Source organism: Peromyscus eremicus, chromosome 9 (assembly GCF_949786415.1).
Source record: "Peromyscus eremicus chromosome 9, PerEre_H2_v1, whole genome shotgun sequence".
NCBI classification, from domain to species: Eukaryota; Metazoa; Chordata; class Mammalia; order Rodentia; family Cricetidae; genus Peromyscus; species Peromyscus eremicus.
Genome location: NC_081425.1, coordinates 74,040,686 through 74,061,547, shown reverse-complemented (window position 1 = coordinate 74,061,547; position 20,862 = coordinate 74,040,686).

The following is a 20,862-nucleotide window of genomic DNA, read 5'->3' as shown; positions in this document are numbered from 1 at the left end:
ACCGCTGTGGTGGCGACATGCAGGCAGACATGATGGTGGAGAGGTAACTGAGAGTGCTACATCTTGATCCACAGGCGACAGGAAGTGAACTGTGTGTACCAGTAGCTTGAGTGTGTATGAGACCTCAAAGCCCGCCCCCACAGTGACACACTTCCTCCAACAAGGCCACACCTCCTACTAGTGCCACTCCCTATGGGCCAAGCATTCAAAGGCGAGTCTATGAGGGCCATTCCTATTCAAACCACCACAGAGGGTTCTAGCTGTCAGAACACTTATAATAAAGCTAATAGTGGACTTTTGTTGATCTTTCTGTCCGGGTTGGCTTGTTTGCTTTGGTTTTGGTTTTTTGAGGCACAGTTTCTCTGTGTAACATCCCTGGCTGTCCTTGAACTCAGAGATCCACCTGCCTCTGCCTCCCGAGTGCTAGGATGTGCTACCACCTCCCCACTATTATCAGTCTTTCTCAGGGTTCCCAGAAACTAGCTTGCTCAGACACCATCGGACTTTTCGGACTTTATAACCACCACTCATTTCTTTTCTTTTTTTCTTTTTCTTGTTTTGTTTTGTTTTGTTTTGTTTTGTTTTTTTCAAGACAGGGTTTCTCTGTATAGCTTTGGAGCCTTTCCTGGAACTCACTCTGTAGACCAGGCTGGCCTCGAACTCACAGAGATCCTCCTGCCTCTGCCTCCCGAGTGCTGGGATTAAAGGCGTGTGCCGCCGCCGCCGCCGCCGCCGCCGCCGCCGCCGCCGCCACCACCACCACCACCAGGCTGGCTCATTTGTTTTGATTCAGCTTACAAGTAAGCAAGCTGGGGCTCCGAGAGGTTAAGGAACCGGTCACACAGCTATCAGGCAGCAGCAGCGGGGAACTCAGTGCTGGGTCCTTCCACTCCTGGAGTCCTACAGGAGACGGAGTTGGTTGATGGAGAGGTTTGTGGATTTCTCCAGGCCCACTTTCCCACTTTGGCCTATTTCATAAAGCCACAGGCTGTGCTATTCTTCTGAAAGCAGCTTCTGGGAGCACAGTGATGTCACTCCTGGTGAGGCGGAGAAGGAAGATGCAGCCACACGGGGGAAACTCATCGCCAGAGGCTGCTTCTGTCTGGAACTCTGAAGTTCACAACTGCTGGCAGCGTCACTGTCACCACAATGATTAATATCCACAGAACGGCTTTATTAATGGACTGATGAATCCTCACACCGTTCTTGATAGGGATGCTTTTTTTTTTTTTTTGGTTTTTTGAGACAGGGTTTCTCTGTGTCGTTTTGGAGCCTGTCCTGGATCTCACTCTGTAGACCAGGCTGGCCTCGAACTCACAGAGATCCGCCTGGCTCTGCCTCCCGAGTGCTGGCATCAAAGGCGTGCACCGCCGCCGCTGCCACCACCACCCAGCTGGATGCTGTTATTATCCATATGGCCTGCAGAACTTAGCTGACCTGCTACAACCCATGCAGCAAAGACAACAGCTTTACACACAGGCCTTGAGAAAGACAATAAAGCTTCTGTGCTGCTGAGGTGGGATGGGAGATGAGCTTCTGCAGTGGTGCTTACTGTGGTCCTAGACTCTCTCTGCCACAGCCAGCCCATCGGTGACCTCACAGTCCCGCCCCCATGCGGACTAGGGTTCCACATCCAGCATCATAACCTTACTGCTACAGCCTGTGCTGTTTAGCTTTCCTTGCACACCTGTGATAAACCGTGCCCTCCCATGATGCTGAGCAGTTGTCCAATACTGACCAACTTAAATTCAAAAAGCCAGTGGAAAATATCTTATGAAGACCAGTCAGATTATGAAAAAGCCTATGAAAAACACAAAAGCCACTTCACTGTGATTAATAATGTGTTAACACACTCTAAATTCAACCAAATTCTTCCAAAGGATGGTTGACCTCTCCATGTCAGCCAGCTTCATGGGCCACCCTCTCCCTCCCCACCTCTCCTCTGACCATGACGAACTTTGCAGTGGAGGCCTAAGTGCTCCCAAAGTGCTCCCATATTCTCAGCCTCTAATATCGAGAGATCCATGCAACATTCAAGAGTATTATTGCCTCAGAAGAACATAGGACTCGTCAATACTAGAGCTGAGTTTTCCCTGTGAAACTCTTCATCCCCACAAGGCATTGTGGTACCTCATAAGCCTTTTTAATCAATTTAATTCACTTGGCCTTGGCCAAGGTACTTCAGAGTCAAAGGCCAAAGTATGAATCCCTCAGTCTCTGGCTTCTCAGAACAATAAACAGGCAAGTTGAATTCTCCTACAGGCTGCATCTCTGGGTTGTTTGTGCCTTGATATGATTCTAAGAACTAGAAAATATAAACACATGTATGCTTTGAGCCTCCTCCCTATAATTCAGGAAAACTTTCTATCACTCCCCTAGACCTCTCTGAAAGCACCTACCTGACAGGGTTCATGACAGGGCTTTGCCTTTGTGGGAACAGCTCCTTTTTCCTACTCTGGCTACAGAGAAGCCAGTAACCGTCAGACTTCCTGGCCTTTGAGGTCTTGTTCAGCATCTCAGTCATTGAAACTGGCTAAACACTCTGCCTCCTCTTCCTGTACCCAGATCAGTCCTCGGATCTTTCCATTGTAATAAGTGACACTAAAGCCACTTTCTTCCATTTCATCAAAGAAGCACAGAGCGTCAACCTGCCCTCAAAGCCCAGCCCAGCAGCAAGTGTCTGCGGGTCTAACTCAGGGCACATTCTTGCCCGCAAATGCTCACACCAAACTCTGGCATCCCCCTCCCTTCTCAGCTGGCCTCTATACCTAATGCTAGATGCCGAGTAGTGTTTACCTCCTGCTCAGCACACTGGCCTCCAACCTCAGACCCAAAGTATCACCACTGAAGGGAATAGACCCACCAAAACCCAGCGAGGGCTGTGGCTATCTGGTTGTCTGCATGCATCATGGGGAGGAAAGAAAGGCTAGAAGTACAGAAAACCCACCCCTGCACTGCCCAACCACCAAGCCTGTTGAGTCCCGCTTTTCCTGCCAGCCACAGGCCTAGCCCAGCAAGATCGCCTTGGACTAAAAGCCCCACTCAGGGATGATTGAAAACAGATACTTAGGAAGATGAATCTTAGGCTCTGAAGACTAACAGTGACCGCTCTAACAGCCCTCTGCTGCCTGGCAGCACACTCCAATTCCATCTTCCTAAGTGCTAACTAATAGCATTTAAACTCCACTGTCTGGAAACCCGGGAGCTCAAGATCGCCCCACCAGCCAATTACCCACGTGGAGAATGCTCAACCGCACATAATCTAGGGTATTAACAATGAAATGCCTATTCCACCTTTCAAGATGACAAATATATTTTTGTTTATAACTGAAGGAAACCACATACAGCTGGTTAGTAATACACACAAGCCAGAAGCGACTGTGTGTGTCTCCAGTCCTGATGCTCTGCAGACTGAGATGGGAGGGTGGCTGAGGCCGGGTGTTGGAGATTAACTGGGGCTGCAAAAAACAAAAGGAGGCATACAGCCGAATCCACACCAAACAAAGGGTTGTTTGTTCGTAAGTTCTGGGGTTTGGGAGATATCTCAGCAGAAAAAGAGGTTCTGTGCAAGTGTGAAGACTGGAGTCTGGATCTCCAGAACCCACATAAATACTAGGTGTACATGGTGGGCCATGTGTAATCCCAGTTCCTTACAGCAGCAAGACCACCAGAGCAAGATGGCCAGCTAGACTAGCCTATTGGCACGCTCTGGCTGGGCTCAAGAGAGAGACCCTATGTCTCTATATAAGGTGGAAATCAATCAACTTCTACATATGTGTACACTCACATACACACATGGGAGCATGCATGCACACACAACATACATTCAAAAGAAAATTCCAGGGTTGATAAAATGGTTTAACAGGTAAAGTTGCTTGCTGCCAAGCTTAACCACCTGAATTGGGGCCTCTTGTCCCACAAAACAGAAGGAGAGAACCAGTCCCTACAAACTGTCCTCTGATCCCCAAATGCACACCAGGGTGCACATCTGCCACCCACCCACACAGACTAAATAAATAAATATAAATGTTTAAAATTCTAAGTGCTTAAACTTCAATATTAAAAAGAAAACCAGGGGATATTCATCATGTCAATGTTTATAATGACAAAAAATATAGACACCCTGAGTGTCATGTTGGGGAATATTATTTTAAGGTGTGTTACTTTCGCTTATGTTGCATTTGTTTAACTCTGCGAAGCTGTGTTACTTTGCCTGTCTAAAACACCTGATGGTCTAATAAAGAACTGAACAGCCAATGGCAAGCCAGGAGAAAGGATAGGCGGGGCTGGCAGGCAGAGAGAATTGGTAGAAGAAGAGATGTGGTAGGTAGGGGGAGGAAGAAGGAAAGACCGAGAGAAGGAGGAAGACTCCAGGGGCCAGCCACCCAGCCACCCAGCCACCCAGCAAGCCATGGAGTAAAAAAAAAAAAAAAAAAAAAAAAAAAAAAAAAAAAAAAGTATACAGGAATAGAGAAAGGTAAAAAGCCCAGAGGCAAAAGGTAGTTAAGGAAAGCTGGCTAGAAATAAGCCAAGCTAAGGCTGGACATTTATAATTAAGAATAAGCCTCTGTGTGTGATTTATTTGGGAGCTGGGTGGTGGGACCCCCAAAAGAGCAGAAACAAACAACAACAGTGTCACATAACAGAGATTGGCTAAACAGACTTGCTCCTTCCATATCATGATTGACAGGCAATCAAAATGATGTTGTAGAGTTATTTAATGACGTGGAAAATGTTGCTTATAACATTAAATTATTAAGTGAAAATTCCAGTTTAAAAAATAGGTTAACATCCCACTTTTAAAAAGATATGTGCATGTGTACACACACGTGTATAAGAAAGAATCTTATAGTACTGCACAGAAGTGGGACCCGGCAACTCTCCCCTGAGGAGTGAGACTCTTGTCAAAAGCAGCCATGTGAAAAGTGGCCACTGAGGACCCAAGTGGCAGGTCACATGTACACAAACCAAATCATAGCTCACAGCCATACAAGATGTGCAAAGTTCTACAAAATGGGGTGATGTCTTGGTGGTATGAAAACTGAGTTTCAGTATTTAAATGGGATGAGCTGTTAAGACAAAAGGAACCATTGAAGTCTGATCTCTGCTGGTCCAATGTTTCATGTCATGTGTGTCCCCTTGTGAGAACAGTGCTAGGACATAGAGGGAATCACTCAGACAGCCTGTCTGGTCCTACAGGTCAGCTCAGTTCCAGCAGAGCACAATATTCCCTAAGGGCATGGGCCCAGGCATGCCTCAGACCCACAAATTGCACAGATTGCCTTTGACAGGGGAAGGATTGATGCGGAGACATTCTCCCTCTGAAAGGCCTTGTGATCTCTGGGTACTGCTTTGTCTCCCTTCACACAAGGGCCACAGACAGCTCTAGAATTCGCCTCCACTTTCTGTAAACATTGGGACTTACGGGCCAGATGACTGAGAGCTACCAGCTGATGGAGCTCAGATCTGACCACATCTGGGCAGGACAAACACACCCACTGTGCTGTGGGTATGTTCCTATGGCACTCAAACTACCGGAGTGAGTTTTGAAAAATGGTCCTCAGTGTTAAAGACAAGATCAGACAAAAGATACTGTTCTGAAGGGGAGGGGATCAGGGCTGGGATGTCATGGAGTTGGTAAAATCCTTGCCTGGCATGTACAAAGCCCTGGGTTCAATCTGACTAAAACCGATATGGTGGTTTACACCTGTCATCCCAACACCTTGGCTTCACAGAGTTGCAGGCCAACCTCAGCTACATGAGACTCTCTCAAAAAGTAAACCGAGGAACTAGGGAAATGACTCAGTAAAAGTACTTGACTTGGAAGCATGCAGACACTAAGATCCCCAGCGCGAACAGAAAAAGCCTGCAGCCGCAGTGTGCATCTGTGACCTGGGAGAGGCGGAGACAGGAGGATCCCCAGGGCTCACTGGCCAGACAAGCTGGCTCCAGCTTCAGGGAGAGAGTCTATCTCGAAAAATAAGGTGAGAAGTGATTGAGGAATAAGACATCTGACATTGACCACACACACAACCACACATATACTCACAAATAATATATGCACACAATAAAACTTAAAAGAGGCAGGTTTTCCCAGAAGCCCAGGCTATCCCAGGAGCCCAAGTTAGATATATTAACTTTTTCCCCCAGGGAATTGAGCTAGAAAGACCCATGGACTCCAAATGTCCTGAGCCCCTGACTACACACTTGTAAAGTATGACTTCTAAGGCCACTGAAGAACCACACTGGGAGAATGACGCACACACTAAATCCCAGCCTTCGTGGGTGAAGTGGCCAGTCAGCCACTGTCCTAGTCTCTGGAGCTGTGCCCCTCAGTTCTGAACTCTGTGCCCACAGGAAGTAGAGCCCTAAAACGGGCGCAGAGGGTCTGGCCAGTGAGAATGGGGAAAGAAATCCAGCTCAGCTCTCAAGTGTCCAGGCCCCCTGAAGAGGGGAGAAAATCCCAGGGAAGAAAGTGCCTGCACTGTCCTCATTGCGCAGCGCTGCATTTTCCTCAGTAGAATTTCAGGGTCCAGAGAGCCCAGCAGTCACTCAACAAACACCTCCATGCCAGGTGAGGCACCCAGCGTTAGAGAGGACCCTGGTCAGAGTCCAGGGTACAGGAATGGCAGGATGACTATTTCTCATCCTCTCCTGTTTCTATTCGAGGTAGAATGGAGATGGAGATGTCCCATCCATGCCGTGTACAAACACACGCACGTGCACACATCTAGGAAAAGAAGCTCTATCACTTGCTTATAACCAAATTATCCCATTTCCTGAACTTAAAAAAGAACAGCGGGTTTCCTTAGAAGATTTCAAACCTTATTAGCCACAGTGGGGAATGACACTTTAATGGGACTGTGATGGTCTCAGCCTCGGGTGTCTGTGTACGCTGCCGTATTACTTAGCAACACCGTGGCCGTTTAGGTTTAATTTCCTAGCTTGCCTGATAAGGAGGCTGCAAATGTAATTTGTGAGGCTGCAAGCTGGGCAAACTTGCAGGGCTATTAGATGAGTCACTGGGTGAGCCGGGCCACCGTGCCCAGCTCTGCGGAAGAAGAGAGATGAGCTCTGATCTGCCGGGGCTGATACCGCTGAGGCCGACGCAATTTTCCAGGTGTCTGGGAGCCCTGCTCCCCTCCCTCCCCTCCTGCTTTCTGGGCTGGTGCCATCATTTATTAAAGGGACTTCCGCTCACCTCTCGAGCCCTGTGACAATGATCTTCTAGCTCTCCAGACGCTGCCTGAAAAGCTCAAAGCTTGGTGAGACGAAACAGCCATGGCAATAGCCACAATCAGAACGATAAAATAATTGTAATAGCAGCAATGGCAATATTTTAAGCACCTGGTAAACACGGTGCCGGGCTTTATGGAAATGATCTCTGTTATCCTGTAGGCATCCCCGGAAAGGAGGCATTACTATGACTCTGATTTTCCACTGAGGAAGACAGGGTTCAGAGGGTGACAATCAGCTGTAAGACAATAAAGGGTAGAGACATGGCTACCAAAGGACCCAGCTGTCACTCAGCACAGCCATGCTTTTCACTGTTCTCCAAGGAGCAGGAAACCCAAGGTTTTATACAAAATTATATGAGCTGGCTAATTTAGTTATTTAATAATACCTTGGGAACCAAACCCAACATGTCTGCCAGCCAGATTCAGCACCACCACCCGGGGGGTACTGGCTGCCTACGTACAATCCTTCTCATTAGAACAAGCAAGCATGCTCATCAAAAGACCCACTCCAAATTTAGACCCACTTCCGTGAGTGGCTGGTGCCCCAGGCCTCTGAACATCCCTCCCTTCAGTGTGGCACCACCTTCCCAGTCGCTACGGCCAAGATTCTTAATGCCACCGTCATCTCCACTCACACCTTATGCTCAAGCTCTCACAGATCCCGTCTGCTCTCCCTTTACCACATAGCCGCAATCGGCCTGTTTCCCACATCTCCATCGTGACTACCCTGGTTCAAGCCACCATCACCTCTAGCCACCAGCTAAACTCCCTCCTTCTCCCCTACTCTGGTCTCACAAGAACAGCCCGAGTGTCCCTGTTGAACCTGTCTGGTCCAGATTCTCTGCTCAGTGTGATTCAGTGGTTCCCATTCCGCTGAGTGAAAGTCGGTATGCTAAATGGCCACAAGGCCCCTGGTGACCCCACCCCACCGGCAGAGATCCATCTTTCCTGCACCCCAGACATGTTACTTCCTCTTAACTGTTGTCACTCACCCAGCGAGTGCCAGCCTCAGGCCCTAGACACTCACTACGTCCCCAAAAACTCTCATCTATGTGTCCTCTGGGCTCTGGTCATCGCCCTGTCTGTTCAGTCTCCACCAAGTTAGACATGGGTTCCTGGACAATTTAAGTAAATGGCAATCTCCCACCTGACCCTCATCACTTCTCACTCCTGCCTGTCTTCTCTCTTGGTTCGTATTATCAATTGCCTTCTCTATTGGTTCATATTATCGATCGCCTTCTCTATTGGTTTATATTATCTACCCTCCAAGTAGAGCACAAAAGTAGAGAGTTTGATTGCTTCTTCATTGGGTCCCTGGTATCTAAAAGCAGACCTGGTGCCTACACGCTGTTCATTAGACATTTGTTAAATAAATGAGAGAGTGGATGTTCCCATAGGATGTGCGGTTAACACTCTCTGAGTACAGCATACACATTGGCCTCATCATGGCCTCTTCGCTCATGTGCACCAGAGACATGGGAGGCCTTTCCTCTGGCTACTGTCACCTCCACCACAGTCACCACTTAACAAAATAAGCTCAGTGTGTTGCCTGATTGATTGATCACTGGCTGAAAAGGGACAAGGAACTTCTGAGTCACCCGGTAACTTGTGATCTGTGTGTGCCTTGCCCTAGATGAACCGAGAAACAGCTCAGTCGTGATGCTGATTAATTTCATAATTAGCCTTGATGAGAGATGGAGGTTTTGTGTGAGGGTAGAACATTCTAATCCTTGATTGTACAACTAGATAAAGGAGCATTGCTCATGTATCTATGGAATTTGCATGTGTACTCATTGGCCTTATCTTTATACTATTACTTCTTTGAACACATATATTGTGATTTGCATGGGAATGGACCCCCATAGAATCATATGTTTGAATGCGTGGTCCCCAGTTGGTGAAACTGTTTGGGAAGGATTAGGTGGTGTGGCTTTCTTGGAGGAGGTGTGGCTTTGTTGGAGGAGGTGTGTCCCTGAGGGCTGGCTTTGAGATTTCAAGAGTCTCACCATTCCCGGTGTGCTCTCTGATTACTGCTTGTAGTTTAAGATGTGAGTTCTCAACTGCTCCTGCTACCATGCCTTTGCTCCGTCATCATGGACTCTAACCCTCTACAATCAAAAGCCCAATTTAACACTTTCTTTTATAAGTTGTCTTGGTCATGGTGTTTTATTCAACAATAGAAAAGTAACTAATGCGTGTATCCCAGGAAGATAGATGCAGTTCAACTCTTAGTGTCTTTCACATAAACAGGAACCTTTTGTTTGTTTATTTGTTCTTGTTTGTTTGTTTTTTCGAGACAGGGTTTCTTTGGTGCCTGTCCTAGATCTCACTCTGTAGACCAGGCTGGCCGCGAACTCACAGAGATCCGCCTGCTTCTGCCTCCCAAGTGCAGGGATTAAAGGCGTGTGCCACCACCGCCTGGCTCAGGAAAAATTTTTTAATGGGACAAATGATCCTAATCTCCCTCTATGAATATCATGTTTTCCTGTAGGCAGCATGGTATGGACAACTCTGCCCAGTCCAGATGCCCCTCTGTGTAGGGCAGGACCCACCTTGATAACCGTATGTGACATCCTAAATGGTTACTCTATGGTCATTAAATCCTGCTTGACCAAGAAGGTATCAGGGTGGCCCTTCCCAGTGCTGAAGTTTACTCGGGAAAAGAGCCCAGCCATAGAGCCAGGAAGACAGCATGCAAAGAGGAAGAGGGAGCTTCCATCCAGATGTCATCACTAAAGCTGAGAGAAAAGGGTAAGATGGCCAACAGAGATGCAGCCCATTCCTCAATGACAGGTGAGTAATACACCTGGGCCATTTGTTATTGGCTAAGGGACCCGGCGCGTGATGAGGGTGATTTCATTTGACTCTGGCTCTCTCAGAACCTTTTCATTGTTCATACATTCCTTCAAAGATGCTGATCTGGTCACACTTTCACCACTGATCATCACCACTGCGTCTCACCTTCCACTCCTCTTCTGAAGATGTGGCAGAAGGCCATCCTGGGAGTGTCCACTGCCAGCCTGTCAGAACAGTAACTACCGGTCTAGTTCCCCAACCTAAGAGGGAAGATTCTTTTTTTTTTTTTTTTTTTTTCAGAAGAGACACAAACCAAGGGACATGACAGAGGAGTGCAGGAGAGAAAGCAGGGTGACAGAGGAAGAAGAGTGTTCAGGGGAGCTGGGATTCCACAGAGGGATGTTCAGGGATGGACACATGTTGGAAGTGAAAGGCAAAGACGTTGTTTGTGATTTATGGGATGGGACACATGCCATAGTCTTAAAGACATCTAAGCCAGAGTGACAGCTGCAGGGAAGCAGAATAAGAAGCCCTGGTCCTCTTCTCACCTTACAAACACACCAAGTCCGCAACAGTTCCCGGATAAATGTCTGGGGCGAGAAATCCGGAGGCTAGCTGAGAGGGTGCTGGGCACCAGGTGAATGCGAAATCAGACTCAGCTGTCGGCACGCTCTGCCCCTGCACAGAGCGACACAGTTTCTTAACTGCTCCCGACCTCCCCGCTTCTCCAAGAGGAGAAAGCAATCTCCTTGTGTGCCTGGAGCTCTGGTGTTTCTGAGGAGACCAGAGTCTGCTTCCGTCTCTCTGGGCTTCAGTTCTGACAGGTTTAAAATAATCTAGATTCTAGGGGAAGAGAAAGACAACAGTTTGGATTGGAAGATGCTGCTGTGGAGTGTTATTTTAACTAGGCAAAAGTGTGTTACATTTGTTTATGCTGTGGAATATTACTTTAACTGTGTAAAAATATACTACATTTGTTTATGCTACATTTGTTTAATTATGTAAAGATGTGTCACATTTGTTTTACCTTGCCTGCCTAAGACATCTGATTGGTCTAATAAAAAGCTGAATGGCCAATAGCTAGGCAGGAGAGAGATGGGCGGGGCTGGTGAGCAAAGAGAATAAGTAGGAGGAGAAATCCAGGCTTGAGAGAAGGAGGAGGCAGGAACACACCCAGGTGAGAAGTCAGGCAGCCACCAGCCAGTCAGACACAAGAAACAGTGAGAGTAAAATACACAGAAGGAAATAAAAGTAAAAAGCCCTGAGACAAAATGTAAATGAAGAGAAACAGATTAAGTTTAAGAGCTAGTGGGACAGCTGGGCGGTGGTGGCGCACGCCTTTAATCCCAGCACTCGGGAGGCAGAGGCAGGCAGATCTCTGTGAGTTCGAGGCCAGCCTGGGCTACAGAGCGAGATCCAGGACAGGCACCAAAACTACACAGAGAAACCCTGTCTTGAAGGAAAAAAAAAAGAAGAAGAAAGAAAGAAAAGAAAAAAGAAAAAACAAAGAGCTAGTGGGACAAGCATAAGATAAGGCTGAACATTCATAACTAATAAGAAGTCTCACGTCATGATTTGGGAGCTGGTTGGTAGCCCAGAAGAAAAAGCCTGGTACAAGATGCCATGGATTTACTCCATGTTCAGCCTGGAATGAGTGAACAAAAAATGTCCCAGTTCTCAGCTTTTCCCCGAGAAGGAAAATGAGGACGCCACACAGTCGGTGCCGCCATTTGTCCGGGGACCTGTCTTGCCAGTGCTGAGTTCTGGCAGGCCTGACACGGTCCAGCCATGAGGAGGATGGTGGTTTTGGCTGTGGTGGTAATAGCCTCCTTTGAAAAGCTCACTCAGCACATCAGCACACAGCAAAGCCATGGCTGCCTGCTCTGCCCTAGCAAGGGAAAGTGTCACAGAGGACCCCAGAGTCTCTAGTCAGGCTGATGTACAAAGGACAGTCTGGTCATGTTATTTCTTCCTCATAGTGGAAGCCGGGAGAGGTGACTGCTCTGTCTAAAGCATAGACACCAGCATGAAAGGTCAAAGAATGTGAGAACTCAAGGCAAGGGAAATGACATAAACAGCTGATGTTTTCTTTCTTTCTTTTTTCTCTTTTTTTTTTGTGGGGGTCAGAGGGAGCTGCTTTTTAAGACAGGATCTCTGCATAGCCCTGGCTGTCCTAGCCTCGAATTCACAGAGATCCACCTGCCTCTGCCTCCGAAGTGCCGAGATTAAAGGTGTGCATCATCACACCCAGCAACAAGGTGAAATTTTCAACAAAGAAATGGATAACATCAGAAAGTATGAAACAAAGAATGGAGCTGAAGCAGGATATGATATTTGAATTAAAATTTTCACTAGAGAGATTCAACAGACCAGATCAAGCGCGTGTGCAGGGGCGGGGGGAGAACTGATAAATGTAAACATACATCTCTAGGAATGATTCGATTAGGAGAACAAGGAGAAACAGAGTTGGCAAAGAATGGAGGAAGCTGAAGGTTCTTAGAAGACACTAGTACTTAGACGGACTCATTATCAGAGCATTTGATGGAGAAGAGGAAAGTCCTGAAGGTTTACTTTTGGATGCCTTCCTGCATCTGAGAGAAGGAAACACCCATATCTAAGAAGACATCAAGTTCCCAAAACAGATGAATACTAAGAAATCTACTTTTCTCTGTGGAAATACATTGTAATCAAACTATGAAAACAAGAATTTTGGAAGCAACAATCTACAAATGTCTTGGATCACTCTTGGTCACTCTTGGATCCAACAGATGTTTGATGTTTGTTCATTTTCATGGATTTTTAAATTTTCCTATTTTCCCATGCTATTCACCAGTTTCATCCTTTGGTGATCAGAAAAGGCATTTAATCTCCTTAAACTTAAGACTTGCGTTGTAACCTAGGCTAGGTTCTGTCCTGAAGTGCTTTCCTTGTTCACATGACAAGAAATTGTATTCTGTGAGACACCAAATTTTCATCAGAAATGTATAAGGGAGTGAAAATAATAATTCCAAAGTGCTAGAGGGAAAAAACTGTCAACATAAGAATGTTATGCTTAGCAAAGAATATTCTTTAAAAATGAGAAGGGGCCGGGGAGCTGACTCAGTGGGTAGAGAACTTCCTATGCCGGCATGAGGACCCCAGTTCAGATCCTCAATACCCATGTAAAAGCAGGGCACAACAGTACACACCTGTAACCCCAGCATTAGGGAGACAGGTGGATCCCATGAGCTCACCATCCAGCCGGCTGGAGATACCGGGTTCAGTGAGAGACCCTATTCAAAAAATAAGGTGAAAAGCAGTCAATGAAAAGACTTGAAGTCAACCTATGGCTCTACATGCACGCTGACCCACAGGAACACATACATACATATCACACACACACACACACACACACACACACACACACACACACACAAGTTGGAGACTCCCCTAGACAAACAAAACTGTAGGAGTCCATCACCACCAGATTTGCTTTAGAGTCTAGAGTCTAAAAGGAATTGTCCAAGTTGAAATGAAAGGATGTTAGTAACACAGTTGCATGGGAAAGTACTAAACACATTAATACAGGAAAATTCGTAGACACATATAAAACATGGTATCACAGTAATGGAAGTGAGGGCATCACTGTTGGCTGCATAATAAAAATAAAAATTCAAAAATATGAAAAATGGCTATAGCCAAAGTATGTTAAAAGATACATAGTAAGCCAGGTGGTGGTGGTGCATGCCTTTAATCCCAGCACTCAGGAGGCAGAGCCAGGCGGATCTCTGTGAGTTTGAGGCCAGCCTGGTCTACAGAGTGAGATCCAGGACAGGCACCAAAACTACACAGAGAAACCCTGTCTCAAAAAAAAAATGCATAGTATGGATAGCTGTAAATTGCTAAATCAATAAAATACATCATTTTGCAGGTGGTTGTAGCTACATTGTCACCAGTTGACAGTAATATACTGTTATATTTTATGTATGTATCAAGAAAGTACCTGTAGACGTTATACAAAAGAGAAGAGAAGTGAAGCTTATTGTTTTAGTCCTCCAGAGAGACATGGCTTCAAATCATAACATTGCACCCCACCCTTGGTCCCTAAAGTCTCACTTGCATCTCATAATGCAAATACATTTAGTCCATCCCTAAGAGTTCTCATAGTCTTTAACAGCCCAACACTGCTCAAATGAGCTAAAACAGCAAGTTTCATTGCTATGACAAAACGAGAGAGGAAACATTCACTTGGCTCATGGTTTCAGAGGGATTTCAGTTCTCATAGTCTTTAACAGCCCAACACTGCTCAAATGAGCTAAAACAGCAAGTTTCATTGCTATGACAAAATGAGAGAGGAAACATTCACTTGGCTCACGGTTTCAGAGGGATTTCAGTTCTTCAGAGTGGGAAACGCATGGCAGAGTGTGACAGGGCTGCTATGTGGTGAGAGGATGTGGTGGAGGCTTGTTCACATGACATGATCGGAAAAGAGAGAAAGTATGCTCAAACAAAGAGTACATAGATCGCTTGCTTTTCTCATTACGTGGACCAAACACCTGATAAGAAGCAAAGTTTGTCTAGGCTCACAGTTTAAGAAAAGGCCCAGTGTATCATGGGAGGGAAGGCATGCTGGCAGGAGTGTGGGGAGACACCTTACATCCATAGTCGGGGAACAGAGAGCAGTGAATGCTGGTGCCTAGCTCATTTTCTCCTTTTTAGTTAGTTTAGGACACCAGCCCATGGGATGGGGCTGCCCTATTCAAGCCAGTCTTCTCTGTCATATTAAACCTTTCTGGAAATACCTTCATAGACACACTCAAAGGTGTGCTTTTGTGACAATCCAAATCCCTTCAAATTGGCCATGAAGATTAACAACCATGACTCCACCCTTTGTCAGCTTGACCTTCAAACACATCACTTTAAATCATAGCACTCTGCCCCACCCTTGGTCCCTAACATCTCATTTGCATCTCATAATGCATCTGTAAGAATTGGTCCATCTGTAAGAGTCCTCATAGCCTTTAACAGCCCAACACTGCTCAAAAGTCCAAAGTCTCTTCTGAGGCTTAATGTGATCTATTAAGTGTGAATAATTACAAAAAAATAAATTATGGCGCTAGAGAGATGGCTCAGCAGTTAAGAGTACTAGCTGCTCTTCCAGAAGACCTGGCTTCAGTTCCCAGTATCTACATGGTGGCTCACAAGCCCCTATAACTTCTGACAATCTCTTCTAGTCTCCATGTGCACTGAATGCATGTGGTGTACAGACATACATTCAGGCAAAATACCCATATACATTTTTTTAATCTTAAAAAAAAAAAGAAGAACATAAATTACATACTTCCTATATGCAATGATACAGAATAAACATTTTCATTCCAAAGAAGAGAGATGAGGGCATAAAAATCCATGAGGGAAAACACCTAATTCTGCAACTCCATGTCCAGTGTCTGGAGCTGTGGTCTGGACTTTCACAGCTTGGGCAGCTTGGACCACCCAGTTCTGCTGCCTGTAACTTGCAAAACCTCTCTCTTGGGCTGGCTTCACCCTGTGCCTGCAGCTTTCTTTTGTGGACATCCCATGGTTCTAGGGTTTCCACTGAACCTTGGGCTTCACACAATGGCTACCACTACCAGAGAGTCCAACCCTACCACACATTGTCTGTTCTCAACGGCTCTCTGGAAACATGGCACAAGACGCCATGACCTCAGTGTGTATCTGTTATGCTTTCAAAACCAGGGCCATATGGACAATGCCAACAAATTCTGTTGCCAGCTTCAAATGCAACTTGGTACCCTTGGACCAAGGTGGAAGAGGCCTCTGTGTGTCAACATGACTGCTTTCAAGCAGGGAAGAGTTTTCAGTTGCATTCTCTGTTCAGGGTCTCGCCTTTCAAATGCATTTTCATTTTTACATGTTGAAGGCTGTGATGGGTAGGGGCACTTTCCACAAGGCTCTAGGTCTCTCTTGAATGGGGCTAATTCCTCTAACAATTGCTGCTGCATTTGTACCTACCTGTCTGCAACTTTAAACTCTCTCCTCTCCCTGCCAAGCGGCACATTTTCCATGTCTTTCAGCTCCACGTGCTGCTCTTTCTCACTGTGGACCTGGATAACAGCACTGAATAGAGATCATGACACAGCTTGAATTGTCCCCCGTCATGAGATTTCCTCTGCCAAATATGTTAATCCATTACTTCTTAATTCAGTCTCATTCAGGTTCTTAGGATGCTGGCAGGATGCGGCCAGATTCTTTGCCAGAATGTAGCACAAATGGCCTCTAGCCCAGTTCCTGATAGAATTCTTGTTTTCCTCTGTGATCTCATGAGTTGGGCCTCTACTGTCCACATTTGTCTCAATCTCTGGTTTTCTAAGTCCCCACCCCCTCCCCACCCTGTGACCATGGCCCATTAATCTCTGCTTCAGTGCTCCAGGACTTCTCTAGCCCAAAGTTCCAAACTCTTCCACTTCCCTCCTACAATTAGTTCTGAAGGCCTAAGAACCACGTGGTCTAGTTTATCCTAGCAGTGACCCGCCCCTGGTACTGGTTTTCTGTATTAGTTACCTCTCTCGTTGTCGTGACCAAATGCCTGACAAGAAGCCGCCAAAGGGAAGAAGGGCTTGTTTGGGCTCACAGTTTATGAAGGGACATAGCTCATCCAGGCAGGGAGGGCATGGCGGCTAGAGCGTGAGGGAGCTGATCACAGGACATCCACAGTCAGGATGCAGTGGAGATCGACGCTGGTTTGGCTCACTCTCCCATGTTTATTCTGTCTGAGATCCCAGCCCTCGGAACGATGCTGCCAACATCCACATGCAGGATGAGACTTCTCTGTTCGGCTAAACCTTTCTAGAAATAAACCTCCATAGGAACATTCAGAGGTATGTTTCCATGGAAACTCTAAATTTTGTCAAATTGACGATGAAAATAATTGTCACAGCATGTGCAACATTCGAAGGCCCACCCCTGGTCACCTAACTGACCAGGCAAGCCCCATTCCAAAGGCTCCACCATCTTTAAATTATCACCACAGGCAGGTGAGTAAGTACTCAGAAGACGAGCCTATGGGGGGACATTTCATATTAAATTGTAAGAGAGGTTGGAGTGTAGTTGTGAGGAATTCTTCCCACAATTATGAAGCATGAGAAGGCCTATCATCTGCTCTCTATAAGCTTCACACACCAGTGATCTAACTTACTCAGAAGGGTTGAGAGCCAGGGTAGGAGACGAAATGGCACAGCCCAGCTTAAGTAGGCAACAGCAAGCAAAGGAAGCTAATCCCCCCCTTTCACCCTTTGTTATATTCCAACTCTCAGTGAATTAGATGATACCCACAGTGAGAAAGAAAATCTACTTATTTAGTCCACTAACTCAAACATTCTCACAGACGTGCCCCAAAACCAAGTTTATCGCGAGCATCCTATGACCCACTGAAATTGACACATAAAGTTAACCACCATGCACATGAGTGTTCAAGCCATGAAACACAACGCACACAAAGGGAGAAGTCGGAGAAAAGGACCATCAGATGGATGCAAGACAGTTAACTGAATAGCAATAGTAAATCCTTCCTCGTCAATAACGACCTTACATGTAAATGGATTAAACTCTACAATAAAGAGACATGATGGGGCTGAATGAATGAAAACAAGATCCAATCATAGACTGTCTACAAGAAGCTCACCTTAGATTTCAGGGCACATAAATATAGCAAAGGCAGTAGTAAGGCAGTTTATCACAGCAAGTATTAAAGAAAAGAAAGATAGGATCAGTAAAATGTCTAAGGCCAAGACAATCGCCAAGAAGCCTAGTGACCTGAGGTCTGTGGTAGAAGGAGACAGCTGTGTTCTGAAATTGCCCTCTGACCCCCACACACATGCTACAAATGTGCACACACACCTCTACCCACACAGAGTAGTGAGGTAGGGGAGTTACACTGTATAAATGTAGTAATTGGTTTGTTTGTTTGTTTGTTTGTTTGTTTGTTTGTTTGTTTGTTCAAGACAGGGTTTCTTTGTGTAGCCCTAGCTGTCTTGGAACTCTTAGAGTTCTGTAGACCAGGCTGGCCTCAAACTCTTCGAGATCTGCCTGTCTCTGCCTCCTGAGTGCTGGGATCAAAGGTGTGCACCACAAAAGATACAAAATAAACAATTGGCTTCACATCTCAAGGAATTAGAAAAGAACAAGTCATACATTAACTAGTTTTACATCATCTTAACACAAGCTAGAGTCATTTGGCAAGAGGAAACCTTAGTTAAGAAAATGCCCCTACCAGACTGGCCATTGGGAAAGCCTGTGATGAATATTCTTGATTGATAATTGTTGTGGGAGGGTCCAGCTCACTGTGGACCACATCACCTCCGGGAAGGTGGTCCTGCGTTCCATAACAAAACAGACTGAGCAAGCCATGAGGAGTAAAGCCAGTAAGCTGAATTCCTCCATGGCTGCCCCACTTAAACTCCTGCTCTGACTTCCTTTGGCAATGGGCACCTTGAAGTATAAGATGAAATAAGCCTTTCCTCTCCAAGTTGCTTTTGGTCATGGTATTTTATCACAGCAACGGAAACCTAACTAAGACACCAACTAAGCCAAAAGTTAGCAAAAAGAATGAAATAAAGATGGGAGCAGAAATAAACAATAGGGAACTGAAAGACAGTTTTTAAAAAATGAAATAAAGCATTAAAATTCTGAAAAGATAAATACATTGAAATACTATTAGCTAGACTAAATAAGAAAAAGAAGGAATATTCAATGAAATTAGAAATTAATGGAAATGGTATAGTTTATGTCAAAGAAATTTTAAAAGGATCATTCAAAACTACAATGATGAATTAATTATACACCAACAGGCTGGATAACTCAGAAGAAATTGTAGCAGGAATCTTAAAGGTTCTTATTAATAAGATCAAACCTGAGGCCAGTTATTGGGGTGAAATGCTGGAAAGTCAGAGAGACAAAACAAGCCACAGCTAACCTCACCTGGCCAACTTCTCAGCTGGTCTTGTTTCCTCAGACTGGAAGCTTCTGTGTCCTCATCCCAATGGCTCTCAGCTGAACTGCTGCTAGAAGCCTGAAAGCTTAACCAGCCGAATGCTTAACTAGGCCAAATGCTTCTAGTTTCTGGTCCTCACGCCTTAAATATCTTTCTGCTTTCTGCCTCACTCCCTGGAATTAAAGGCTCGCTTTCTGGGATTAAAGGCGTGAGTCACCATGCTTGGCTGTATCCTTGAACACATGGATTTCTGCCTCTGGAATGCTAGGATTAAAGGCGTGTGCTACCACTGCCTATCCTCTGTTTAATATTGTGGCTGTTCTGTTCTCTGACCCCAGATAATTTTATTAGGGTACACAATATTTTGGGGAACACAATACCACCACAAGAAATGAATAAATCAATTCCTAGAAACACAATATACCATATCTAAAACATGAAGAAACAGAAAAGTGTATGCCATCCATCACAAGTACAGAAACTGACTCATTGGCCAAGATCTCAAGAAAAGTTCACTAATAAAGTCTCACAAATTTAAAATCAATGCCAATCCATCTATCCATCTTCCAAAAATTTCAAGAGGAACAAAGACTTGAGAGGTATTAGTCTGATATCAAAGCCAGACAAAAATACCTCAGAATAGAAACCCACAGACCTGTATCTCTGATGAATCTAGACACAAAAGCCTCAACGGAAAATTTAAAATTCTCTGCTTTTTTACTGATAATTTTTTTACTCAATCAAAAACCAAACTCAACCAGGTGATGCTTGTCTCCAGGATGTAAGGATGGTTCAACATCTTGAAAATAATGAATAGTTCTGACTAACTGGCTAATGATTTCTGCCTTATTAAATCCATTGGCCCACCTCTGGCATCCTTACCTGTTCAGGTGGATTTACTTACCACAGTCATGGTTGTGGTTTGGATCTGAACTATCCCCCACAGGCTCACTTGCTGAAAACTGGTTCCTAATACAGTTTAGAGAGGGGACATTGTGAGTGATGAACCACAAGTGCTCTGAGTTCATCAAGGGATGGATCCATTGATAGGTTCAGAGGTGATGGCGACTGAGGAGGCGGGCCCTAGTTTGAGGGAGCGGATGTGTGTGGGGGTGTGGAGTGAGGGGTGCTCTTAGAGAGGATGTGTGTGGGGGTGTGGGGTGAGGGGTGCTCTTAGGAGCTCTGTCTTAACCTAACCTTCCCCTGGCCCTTCCCTCTGACTCCCGCTTCTCTCTGCCTCTCCCTCTACCTGTCTCCCCTTCTCTCACTCTCTTTCTTGCTGGCTGCATGGAGTAGCAGCCTCCTTCTGCCATACATCATCACCACTGCCTGCCTTGCCTCAGGCCCAAAACGGTGGAGCCAGCCAGCCAGCCAGCCAGGAACTGAAACTGCAAAATAAAATCAATCTCTCCCGCTTTAAGTGGATTTTCTCTGTTATTTTTTTCTCAGTAACAGAAAGCTAACACAGTGATACAAAATTATTGTACGGATTTTCAGGAAAGACAGAAAATAAGAAAATTTAACTGACTAATAATTACTAAATTATAAATGAACATTAAGTTAATAGTTTCTATTACTTGCATATTTTGCAGAAAGCCAACTAATATCAAATCTGACAGAAGTAATATCTCAGTAAATATTTTCTAAATCATGAGTGTTTTCCTTTACTTTAAAAAAAACATTTTTATGACTTGGTGATGTTATATCATAAGACATGCTATGAGAATTCCATTGTTCACTATTTCTATTATTTAAGCTTCAAAATAAATATCTTCATAGAAACACATGTGCACACACATGCCCCTCTAGTCTCTCACATTGTCCCTTCCTGAGTGTGGATGAGTTCATCTGCCACTG